Consider the following 12,883-nt stretch of genomic DNA (forward strand, 5'->3'; position numbering starts at 1 on the left):
TGTAGGATACAGTGCCGGTGCTCCTCTGAAAGTTCATTTTAAAAGCAGTCCTTGCATTCACCTACGCATGCTATTAGAGCTGCCAAAAACCCCTACACACACACACACACACACATACACACACACCGCACCACCCCACCCTTGGCCCTCACACAGACAATCGATAGACAGTGAGAGAGAAAGAGAGCGAGAAAGAGAGCGAGCGAGAGAAAAAAAACTGGAGGCGAGCTGCTGAGCCTGTCTGTTCAGGCATGTAAAGTGAAGCCATGGCCCTTGGGGAAACTCACCTCCTATGCCCCTCAAACACACATAGGATCAGAGGGGAGGGGAGAGAAACAAGCAGCCAAACCGTAACCCAAAAGAAATGAAGCCAGCGGATAGGGACAGACAGAAACCAATGGGAACGTATATCTCTGAATAGCACACTGTCCTATCACACTGCATCTGCGTTGGATGTGCAAGCTAATTAACTCAATCAAATTACACCAGTGTCTTATTGGCTGTTATTGACCATGCTCTGGTCTCTGAGGATACAGTCCTAGTTTAAAACATTCACATAAACAAAGTTTGAAAAAGGTGAGAAAAGCAAAATAATCACCTACATAAAACCATTCTCATTTCTCATAGTGAAAGAACTACTAGAGAAGTGTATAATTGACCACTGACTGCTGTACTCAAAGTACTGCGGTAGAGCTGGGACGATAAACCGGAAATGAATCGACACTGACCATACCAATCACTTATCACATGCATTTTGCCGATATCGTTCATAATGCAATCCAAAAGGTGTTAAAGGGAGAGAATTATCAAAGGTTTATTACTGTACACCACAAAGCATGACACTTCAGAATACATGAGTAGATATCTAACACGGAATGCATTTAATGTGTTATTGATTTCTGATTAGAGTAGCTTGATGGGGGGAAAATCTGATATCATTCCATGGTTCCCTATAGAATTCCTCATGGTATTCCATGAAGGAAAGCTCAACATAATTCCATATAGCATTCCTTGTGGAATACCATGGAGAAATGCCTCAAATCTCTCCATACAAAACAATCAACTGTGAGAACTAGGCTATACATCATAGTAAAGTCCCCCTGGTATTCCTGCTTCAGTCACAATCTTGAAAGACGCCCAAATCTCCCTCCTGAGTCGTGCTGCTGTGGAGGATATCACACTTCCAACTGAGCCGCTTCCAAATTTCCCTTCTGAGGACCAGAGTTTTTAAACGTAAAAAGAGGCTGTGAAAAAGAGGTGGGTAGGGAGAGAAAGTAACGCTCTAGATCAGACAGAAACACACAGCCCTGCTATGCTGAAGACTCCCGTTCCTTCTGTCAGGAGCAAGGTCCGTGCCACGGCATATAAAAACAAGATTAGCCGCTGCGGCACAGCGCAGAGGCTGCTGAAAAGCAAAGCAGAGGACGAGTCGCTCCGAGAGAGTAGTAAGGTTTTCTCAGGTGGGTGGTGGTTATGCTGCTTTAATAGAAGGTTCCACATATCACTCAACCACAGACATGGCTTTGAGAAGCCAATTCGTACCCTTTTTAGAATATTGTTTTGCTAATTAATCACACTAATGATAAAATGTTATCGAAAGCCAAAGGTCTGAGGGGATACAAAGGCTGCCGTGACACTGATAACATTGGTGGTGACAGAGGTTAGCAGGTGCAGCAGTTCAAGACAATCTATTCATCTATCTACAGTAGGTCTTGGCCAACTCTCAGCAGTGATGACTGCCCCCCAATGTCGACCTTCAGCCTGGGCCACAAAGAACTACAATTAGATCAGATAGGGATGGGAGGGGAGGGGAGGAAAGAGAAAGAGAGAGAGAGAGAGAGAGGACAGACAGACACCCACCCAAGGCCTCCAGCTTGTCTGTCTATGAGGGGGAGAGAGAGGAGAAGACAGCATTAGACTGTAATGTAGGCTAATGGGAAGCGATATGTAGCTAGGTACACCAGAGCTGCATTTACACTGAATGGAAGAACACAGACTGATGGCTGTTCTAACCCTCTCTAGCTCCCCTAACAGGATTTCCTCATCCTCTCTCCACATTCAACAGAGACAGCCTCCCACAACCCCCCCATTCCAAAAAATAATAAAATAAATGTAAAACAGCGGCAAAAAGAAAGAAGAGAGAAGAAGCATGAATATTTTATGTCCTGAGTAACCTGATGGGATGAGGGCCAACTTATCAGCAAGGTTGTACATTTCAGCAGCGGAGATGTGGAGAGCAGCGGAGAGGTGGAGAGCAGCGGAGAGGTGGGAAAAGCAGCAGAGAGGTGGAGAGCAGCGGAGAGGTGGAGAGCAGCGGAGAGGTGGGAAAAGCAGCGGAGAGGTGGAGAGCAGCGGAGAGGTGGAGAGCAGCGGATAGGTGGGAGAGCAGCGGAGAGGTGGGAGAGCAGCGGAGAGGTGGGAGAGCAGCGGATAGGTGGGAGAGCAGCGGATAGGTGGGAGAGCAGCGGATAGGTGGGAGAGCAGCGGATAGGTGGAGAGCAGCGAAGAGGTGGGAGAGCAGCGGATAGGTGGGAGAGCAGCGGATAGGTGGGAGAGCAGCGGATAGGTGGGAGAGCAGCGGATAGGTGGGAGAGCAGCGGCGAGGTGGGAGAGCAGCGGCGAGGTGGGAGAGAAGCGGAGAGCTGGGAGAGAAGCGGAGAGGTGGGAGAGAAGCGGAGAGGTGGGAGAGAAGCGGAGAGGTGGGAGAGAAGCGGAGAGGTGGAGAGAAGCGGAGAGGTGGAGAGCAGCTGAGAGGTGGAGGGCAGGGGTGTGACAAATGTGAACGTTTAAAGCAAATCAAATGACGTGAATTCCAAATTCAGATGTGGTCACATGTGACCACTAGGGGGCAGTGCAGTTCAATCTACCACAGTCCTGGCTAGTTACTAGACAGCTCACCTTACTGCTGTCCCCCAACCACTCAGCAACAACGCTATTAATGTCGTTTTATGTTGCCTTTAATCCATGTTCTCAGTACATGGGACTTCATGTCCCATTTGTCATCAATGTGATGGTTCGTTGCAGTGATGTATGACAGCATGTTCATAGATGTTCAAAAATGGTTGTTAACACCACGTATGTTGTTTGAGAGATCACGATTTGTACTTGCAGAGCAATCATTCTACAATATCTCCAACAGGGCCGTCCCGGTTTTTCAACATGGCATCTTGTAGCCTGGTTCTAGCTATACCATCAGGGCAGTGAAGCCGCCATCCTTTACCACTGACAATGGTTGCATATAAACTGCAATCATTTCTGTAATTAGCGCTGTGACTTTCTCACTCGATCCCTTATTGTACTGCTGCCAAAAATGGGTTAGGTCTCACGGTGCCTCTCTATCAGCACCTGTACTGCCACTGTAGCTCATTTCCACCTCGCAAAGTTTGTATTTCATCACCTTCTCATTTAACTTCTCAAAGTATTGCATTAAAGGACTTCACTGCTATTGCTTCCCTGTCACTTTTCCAACTATTAACGACAATTACGCGAGAAGCGCATTATTATCCGTGGCAAATCATTGTAAATATGCATATCTCCTCTTACTGACCTATCTCCTCCTTACAGCATTGTTGCATTAGGTATTTGTTCAAAACAGTTTTTGGCCTTTATGATGATAATCTCGGGACCTGTTAGTGGTAGTTTTGTGTTAACTGCACTGTGATATTAATTAAAAAATAAATAAATACAAATAAAACTTCTCTCTCTCCCCCCATCCATCTATCATCCCAGTCTGAACAGAGGATGAATCAGTCCTTCCTCTCCTTAATCATGCATAAAGAGGACAGGTACAGGTAGAGAGGTAGACAGACTGAGACTAACACGTATTTGATAGCTAACCTTTTCAAGCTCTTTTACAGCTAGCGCTCAAAGTGAATATGAGAGCTGTAATTGGCTGTGTGGATGGAGGGAGGTACCATATGAGGGAACATACACAGACGGGGGGGGGGGGGGTGCATAGAGAGTGAGACAAGAGAGAGTAAGAAAAGAGAGACAGAGACAAGAGAGACAGAGACAAGAGAGACAGAGACAAGAGGGACAGAGACAAGAGGGAGTGAGAAGAGTGAGTGAGACAAGAGAGAGTGAGACAAGGGAGACCGAGCAAGAGAAACGTGATGCAGTCAATCTCAAATTGACAGAGTGTTCAAAACTGAAAATAACATATTTTCCCTATTATTAGTTTGAGATTAACGGAGAATACAGTGGGTAAAAAACAATAGCACATGACAGACAAGGCTGAGTACTGTAGTGTTTAGCCTCCAGGTCGGTGGTCAGTCAAACCCACAGCACTACCATTCTACTGGGCACCAGATTAATGATGAGATTGGGGGGGGGGAAAATTATAAATTATAAATTTAAGGGCTTTATTGGCATGGGAATCTCTCCCTCTCTGTCTCTCTCTGCATGCTGGGAGTGTTTGATGCATGCTGGGAATTGTGTGAGTGACTGTCAGTTGTGAAAAGTTAGATATCTTGGTTTTTCTTTTATGTTTCCTTTTCTTGGTGCCATCTTTTTTTCTTCCTATGCATGATTAAGGTTATCATTATTTTTATTTAGTTGTTGTGGTAGAATTAAGTATATTGTTTTTCGTGTCGAAATGACCCTGGTTTTGGCGGGGATGGCGACCCACATGGGGACGCCGTCCCTGTCACTTTGACACGGCTTTAGGTGTGTTACTGAAGCTACTGTCACTCTGGAGGAGTTTCTGGTCGCTGTAGGAGAGAAGGTAGGATATGAGAATTTTGCTTATGCGTCACGGATGAATAAAGCGGTGGTGGTTTTTCTTAAAGAAGAGTGCCTTGTTGATCGTATGGTTGAGCAGGGCATACTTCTTAAAGGAATGTTTATTCAAATTACGCCGCTTTTTCTCCGTCAACAAGGGTAACGATTTCGAATGTACCGCCGTTTATTCCCATTGAGCTATTGGAGCGCGAGTTATTGCGGTTTGGGAAGTTCGCAAGTTCAGTTAAGATTGTCCCGTTGGGTTGCAAACACCCGGCTTTGAAACAGGTTATGTCGTTTCGGCGACAGGTGTTTATGTTTTTGGACTCACCGGAGCAGACTTTGGAGTTATCGTTTAAAGTCAAGTATGACAACAGACTGTATATGGCTCATGCTAGTACGGGTAGTCAACAGTGTTTTGAGTGTGGGGATGTTGGTCATAAGCGACATGCTTGCCCGAAAAGGGAGAAGGCAGAAGGAGGGGCGCAGGTGGTCCTCATAACACCTGGGCCCACTGATGTAGGGAGAGGTGGGCTGACAGTGGTAGAGCAGCCACAAGCACCTGTTGCTGAGGAACACACAAGTTGTCCGTGTTGAGGGCACGGAGTTGCAACTTGTAACACAGGGAAATGTTATGCAGCAGAAAATTATTGTTGAAGGTAAGGATGGATCTGAAGAGCCATTTCCTCAGACTGGTGAGGAGGTGCCCAGTACAAGTGCTGGGGTACAGGAGGGGGTTCATGTGGAGCTAATCTTCCAGGTAGTGGAGGAGATGCCCACTATGAGTAATGGGGTACAGGAGGGGGTTCAGGTGGGGCTCGTCTCCCAGGTAGTGGAGGAGATGCCCACTATGAGTAATGGGGTACAGGAGGGGGTTCAGGTGGGGCTCGTCTCCCAGGTAGTGGAGGAGATGCCCACTATGAGTAATGGGGTACAGGAGGGGGTTCAGGTGGGGCTCGTCTCCCAGGTAGTGGAGGAGATGCCCACTATGAGTAATGGGGTACAGGAGGGGGTTCAGGTGGGGCTCGTCTCCCAGGTAGTAGAGGAGATGCCCACTATGAGTGATGGGGTACAGGAGGGGGTTCAGGTGGGGCTCGTCTCCCAGGTAGTGGAGGAGATGCCTGGTACAAGTGATGGGGTGCAAGTGGGGAGTGTTGAGAGGGATGTGGAAGAGGGGAGTCAGGGGTCTGTGGCCTCAGTTGAGGAGGATCAGGAGGATATGGATATCTCTATTGATATGATAGCAGCTGGTGACGACTCAATTTACAATCTAGAGGAGGTAAATGGGTTCCTGGATCAGACTTTTGGGAAATCTGTCAATTTGGCAGATTATTTTGATATTAATAAGTTTGTGAGGTCAGCTGTGATATTACAGAAGACGGTGGGGTTAGACCAGTTGAGTGAGAAGAAGCGTTTTCGCTTGAGGAAATGTGTTACTGCTGTCACAGCAGCAAAAGGTGGTGGGAAACGTGGTCAGGTTAAGAGAACATTAAAATAATGATGATGATCATGCCTCATAGGGTGTCGTTTTTCTCTTTGGTTTCTCTGTGGTTTCTTCTGCTTTTCCTTTCTCTTTTCTATATGGAGGTACTAAGGGTAGGTTCTCTAATTATTAATGGAGGAAGGGACAGGAATAAGAGGGCTTGGGTATTAGAAGTAATAAAACAGAAAAGGCTTAATGTAGTTTTTCTACAGGAGACACAGTGATGAGGAAAATGAGGTTGACTGGGGTATGTGGTGGGAGGGACAGCATATAATCAGTCATGGTACTAATTTCAGTGCTGGGGTTTTATTGGTCAAGGTGGATGTTATGTTTTTTTTTATGTTTATGCTCCTAATGACGGTACAGAGCGTATTGCTGTTTTTGATCAAATAAAGGAAACCTTAAGATCGTGTGACTAAGAGAGGTGTGTGGTTTTAGGGGGGGACTGGATTTGTACAGTAGATTTTACTGTTGACCGTACTGCTGAAGAATTTCACCTGCGGTCAGCCACTTGCCTGTCTGGTCTATTAACTGAGTTTGAGCTTTCTGATGTGTGGAGAGTAAGGAATACAAAAGTTAGGCAGTACACATGGTTAACAGTTAATGAAGGTCGTGTCAGTGCAGCAAGGTTAGACAGGTTGTATGTATCTGATCACTACTGTAGTAGGGTTGGAAGGTTAGACAGGTTGTATGTATCTGATCACTACTGTAGTAGGGTTGGAAGGTTAGACAGGTTGTATGTATCTGATCACTACTGTAGTAGGGTTGGAAGGTTAGACAGGTTGTATGTATCTGATCACTACTGTAGTAGGGTTGGAAGGTTAGACAGGTTGTATGTATCTGATCACTACTGTAGTAGGGTTGGAAGGTTAGACAGGTTGTATGTATCTGATCACTACTGTAGTAGGGTTGGAAGGTTAGACAGGTTGTATGTATCTGATCACTACTGTAGTAGGGTTGGAAGTTTGTGGGGTTGGAACTCTTGTGAGTTTCTCTGATCATCATATTGTTACTGTTGATATTCACCTGTCCTGTCCACGAAGGTTATCACCTTACTGGTATTTTAATGTTAAGTTGTTACATGATGTCATGTTTTGGGAGGGTGTTGTGGAGAAAGGGTGTGCCAGACTGTCAAGGTGGAAATGGGTGCTGCCCCAGTTGTCTTATAGGGGAAGGGAGCTGGCAGCTAATAATCTTGCTGCCTCTACCCTGCGGCACAGACTAATGACTTTACAGCCACCGGGGACTGATACAAGAGCTTCAGAGGACCCTTGTCAATTTCTTCTAGTCTGGACAACACTGGATTAAAGCTGCAGCCCTGTATCTGCCACTGCAAGAGGATGGACAAGGCCTGGTGGACATTTCTTCCAGGATCATGGCTTTCCGGCTTCAAGCAGCCCAGAGACTGTTGTACAGTGACGGTTCTAGCTGGGTCGACACAGCCTATAAATTGATGAGGAGAGTGGGCTGTTTGGGCTTAGATAAGCACCTTTTCCTCTTAAAGCTGGAGGGGGGTGATTTGCCTGGCCTGACTTTTATGAGTCTGTTATGCAGGCTTGGAGAGTTTTTGTCAAGTCCCGTAAGGCTGGCACGCCACGAGGGATGTGGCTTTTTGAAGAGCCTCTTTTTCACAACACTGCCTATTGAAAAGAGGACAGCTGACCTCCAATGGAGGATAATACACGGTACACCTGGATCCGACAGTTGGGGAAGGGTGTATATTCTGTGCTGAGTCTGAAACTCTGGCACGTCTGTTTTTATAGTGTCCCAGGATGGTCGGGATGATTGACCTGATCACTTCTTGGTTCTCAGCTTTGGGAGAGGTTCTCTCTTCCCAACTGTTTATATTTGGGCTAAAGTACAGGTTATTCGGGGACAGCCTATTACAAACTGGTTAACAATATTGATCTGTTTATGAGTATATGGGGGTATTCAGAGCCTGTTGTGTTAAGTTAGTGTGGAGGAGGATTTGGTGTTGTGCTTTAAATTGATGTGTAACTATGGTTTTGTATGAGTTTTTATTGTGTTGTGGGTTCCCAGACCCAATAAAGATTATTTAAAACTCTCTCTCTCGAACTAGCCAGAGGTGCCCCTTTTTGAGGAAGGTATTGGGAGGAAGGTAGCCCTCTCCTCTCAGCCCCTCAATGCCCCCTACCTCCCCCTCCTTACTGACAGAAATAAATGATGACCCTCAATGTTCGTTTTACAAGTACCTTGGCAACCGCACACTCTCCATGGTAACGCCACAAAGTGGCGACAGCATGGTAACTCTGTTCTGGAGGGAATGAGGGTGTGTGTTATGCCAATGGGACTAATGGGGGCTTGTTGTCGTTTCTTATAGTATAAACTACTGCATTATGTTGAAGGGATCACTTAGAAGAGGCAATGCTAATACAATACACACAAGTCATTTTTTCCAAAAACATAAATACACACAGCAGCACCGCGCCAAACTGGACAGTGCCAGGGTCAGATCGGTGTAATCCCTACAACTGGAGCAGGATTTGAACCAGCAACTGCAGTTATGGGGTGAGCACATTACCACCTGTGCCTTTCAAGTACAGACCTCTTAGAGGCTGTAGCATGTACATATAGGGAGGCTACGCTTCTTCTGACCACTGATGGTAGCTCTTCAAAGGCTACAGCAGTTAGATGTCCCTGTCAGAAAGTAGCGGTACTTCTTACAGCTAAACTATATCTCACAATTTGCATTCATCCTGTCCTTTCTATCCTGTAGAAGATTGGGGACTTCAAAAGAAAGTGAAAATTCCCCTTTGCCGTGCGATGCCTAAAGCTAAAAACAACATGCACACATGGAAATGCAAACAGAAACTCATTTTCTTAGACAGGTTGTATTTCAGAGCCAGCGACAGTTCCCTCCGTCTGGCCTAAGCCCCCCATTGCTATCCATCAATACAGGATCAATAGATCTGAAATTCTAATTCCATTTCATGCATCCTTGTGGCTGCCGCGATTAAAAGCTTAGGCCGTGAAAAAAGTGTGAAGAATTTACTGTGACGGTTTCTGTCTCTCCTGCTCCTCCTCTCCCTCAGCCCATGTGAATGTACAGAACAGGCGGCGTCTCATTTAGCGGCACAGCAAAACATTTAAACTGACTTCTCTCATCGATTCATTTCACGACTGTGAAGGACGAAGGAGTCAAAGACGGAAAGGAAAGAAAATGCAGTTTTGTATCGTTCTAATTATCAGGGAAAGTGACTTTCAGACCGACCTCCTCCTCCTACATACCGCCTCTGAATTATCACAGAATGTTGCAGCGCCTCAATTTCTTTCCCCAAGACTGAGGCAATTTCACCAAGGAAAATAACTAAAAAGTTTTTCCTCAAATGGCCCGTCCCTCCATTTATGACTCCGGGCCCCCAGTTCTGCAGACCCCAGTCCTGGCCCTGTGGTAACTGAAATGATTGCGTTGTTATTCAGCAACGAGGTAATGGGACAGAGTGCTTGGGCTGATCTGGAAGTTCACCCTCTGAGCCCAGAGCACACACCATCCCTAAGAGCAATTATGACTAAGAAGACAGTGAAAAGGTATGTTCTAGGAAAGAAATGAGACCGACTGAGGCCATTTCTGTAGAATACCTGCATTTTCAGGGGTACAAAGCCCATTTCTAGCCCCGATAATGTGACCACATCAGCTCATCTGATGTGATTGTATCTGATGGTATCTGGCCCAGAGATCCCCAGCTTGAAGCTAACTGCAGCAGGCACAGTATAATAGCATGATTATACATTCAGAATGTGGAGAGCCGATTAAGGCTGAGATGAATAAAAACATGGGGGGAGAAAGAAGATTAAATATGTATGGGTCTTCTCCACTCAGATGGCCTGAAAAACCAGCTTCTCCACATTATGAATGTGGGATCTCCGATACAGCCGCGCCTCACTGCAGCTACGGAGGATCTGAGGCGATCGGGAACATGTGAAATGGATTACTACGCTCTGGTAAAAGCAGACGGCATTTTATTCCCACACACTACAGGAGAAAAAGATAAATGAACAGCTTTAACTTTACCAACAACCACCCCGCACTGGTATAAGCCAGATCGCCACCCCTGCCCAGTCGGCCTCTATGGCTACATATAGACGTACATTCACTATATCTGACATGAAGACTCAATGTAAAATACAATGGTCCACTCACCATTAGGAAACAGGCAACTTTGTAAGTGCTCAGAGCGAGTTCAATAACAGAATAGATCAAAGGTTACATTGGCTGCTACAGGATAGAGAGATAAGAGTAGCAGTAAGACGGGAATCCATTTAAGGGCAGTGAAACCACTTAAAGATCACAAGATCTGATGAAGGGACCAAATGTGGTTTGAGCATCTGCTTTTTCTTCTTTATGGCCAATCTCACACTCTGCTCCAACTAATTTCAAATTCGTTCCAGTCGGATATTGAGTTATGATTAAGCAATCAAGGGGAAAGGATCATTTACCACACTCAGAACAATTTCCAATATTCCCAGCCATTGGAGGCTATTAGCTAGGGGCCACAGAAGGCTACATCCTACAGTGTATCCTGTATATAGATTAATTCACTCTACCATGTACCCTGTATTGATATTAATCCCACGGTGTAAACTATATATAGATTCATCCTACTGTGTATCCCATTTAGGGATTCATCCCTACAGTGTATTCTGTATATAGATTCATTCACTCTACCATGTACCCTGTATTGATATTAATCCAACGGTGTAAACTATATATAGATTCATCCTACTGTGTATCCCATTTAGGGATTCATCCTACAGTGTATTCTGTATATAGATTCATTCACTCTACCATGTATCCTGTATTGATATTAATCCCACGGTCTAAACTATATATAGATTCATCCTACTGTGTATCACATTTAGGGATTCATCCTACTGTGTATCCCATTTAGGGATTCATCCTACAGTGTATTCTGTATATAGAGTGGATATCATGCATATGGAAGCCCCGCAGTGCTGGAATAAGACAACCGACAGGTTTATGTGATGAAATTAAGATGGCCTGGGGCAATGAGTAAATATGCACGTGCACACGCACACACAAGTGGAGGTTAACTTAGATTTTTCTAAGAAGGGAAATAAGATCATAGTCCCTGAGACAACCGATGCAACGCAGAAGGGGGGTTGGAGCAATGGTGGTCATTTATCATGTTTTGGCAGGTTGGAGGGAGAGAAGGGGGTGAGGGGTGGCTTTCATATAAATTGAGTGCACGTGGAATCTGGTGGTGGTGTGTTGAACTGGGAAGAGCGAGAGAGAGAAAGAGGGAAAGAGTGAGCGAGAGACCCTGGGATCAATGTGGGTGGCAGGAGTGTTTGTTCAGATAGTTTATCCACTGCCACCTCAGGACACAATACTGAAGGAGGACACTGGGGCCAGCAGCAACACAATGAGTTTCCATTGGGAGAAAGAGATAGCAGTCTCAAGGAGTGACTGAACTCAGGATTCCCCATGTGTTTTTCTGTTGCTCATTAAGAAAAACGAGATTTCAGTCTTGGGGCTGTGGTTTGATGTGGTTGTGTTATCGTACCCTGGTAGTTACTGTTGTTTGTCGCTTTTGAGACACCATAGCAACAACATATCCAGTAGTACCACTTCCTCAAAATAGTCAGAATTAATCTAAGATAAATCAATAAATCTGTAATAAATTGACATTTTTGTTGAGGTTTTAATCGCACAATTTTACATCTAAGATGTTTGGTGCAGTATTTCTCAAATAAAAAAAATGGGAACGAAAACTAGTAGTACTCCGCAGACAGTATGGAGTACGCTGCTGTCAGGACTGATTTCTGACAACATTCATCAGCAAGATGTCAAACTATGGTAGATAAAGCACCAGCTACATGCTGTTAATCAGTGCCCAGCAGGCACATTGAGCAGGCAAGACACGCTAGCTAAATCAGCTTAGCAAGTCACTGGCGAGTGTGACGTGTGCTTCAGTGCCGTTATGTTTTTACAGCTATCCTTTTGCAAAACAGATGTTATGGATTTGCTGAGTATGTCCAAGAGATGAATCTCTCCTATGGACTATAGATCATTTCGACCCACGGTAGCATAACACTAATGTGCACAGACACAATATAGAATATCATGTGAGCTCATATGTAGTAACCCATTTATAATATATATGGTGAAACAAGAAAAAAAACACACATGCCAAACCTGCCAGAAACAACAGAAAATATACATGCCAAACCTGCCAGAAACAACAGAAAATATACACACCAAACCTGCCAGAAACAATAGAAAATATACACGCCAAACCTGCCAGAAACAACAGAAAATATACATGCCAAACCTGCCAGAAACAACAGAAAATATACATGCCAAACCTGCCAGAAACAATAGAAAATATACATGCCAAACCTGCCAGAAACAATAGAAAATACACATGCCAAACCTGCCAGAAACAATAGAAAATATACATGCCAAACCTGCCAGAAACAATAGAAAATATACACACCAAACCTGCCAGAAACAATAGAAAATACACATGCCAAACCTGCCAGAAACAATAGAAAATACACATGCCAAACCTGCCAGAAACAATACAAAATATACATGTCAACCTGCCAGAAACAATAGAAAATACACATGCCAACCTGCCAGAAACAATAGAAAATACACATGCCAACCTGCCAGAAACAATAGAAAATACACATGCC

General features: G+C 44.9%; 1 protein-coding gene across 2 annotated transcripts in view; it reads right to left on the minus strand.

Annotated features, from left to right (window-relative positions):
• The window catches only part of LOC106611870 (bifunctional heparan sulfate N-deacetylase/N-sulfotransferase 1), a 95,141-nt gene that overhangs the window by 20,925 nt on the left and 61,333 nt on the right, over positions 1-12,883 (minus strand). Inside the window, exon 1 of one of the 2 annotated variants that reach the window (XM_045724025.1) lies at positions 1,084-1,439. The exons of the other annotated variant lie outside the window; for it this stretch is intronic. The gene's annotated coding sequence lies outside the window, so the exon portion shown is untranslated. Of the gene's footprint in view, positions 1-1,083; positions 1,440-12,883 lie in introns of those variants that run through there. 2 annotated transcript variants of the gene reach the window in all.

The sequence above is a fragment of the Salmo salar genome, chromosome ssa09 (assembly GCF_905237065.1).
Source record: "Salmo salar chromosome ssa09, Ssal_v3.1, whole genome shotgun sequence".
Classification (NCBI taxonomy): domain Eukaryota; kingdom Metazoa; phylum Chordata; class Actinopteri; order Salmoniformes; family Salmonidae; genus Salmo; species Salmo salar.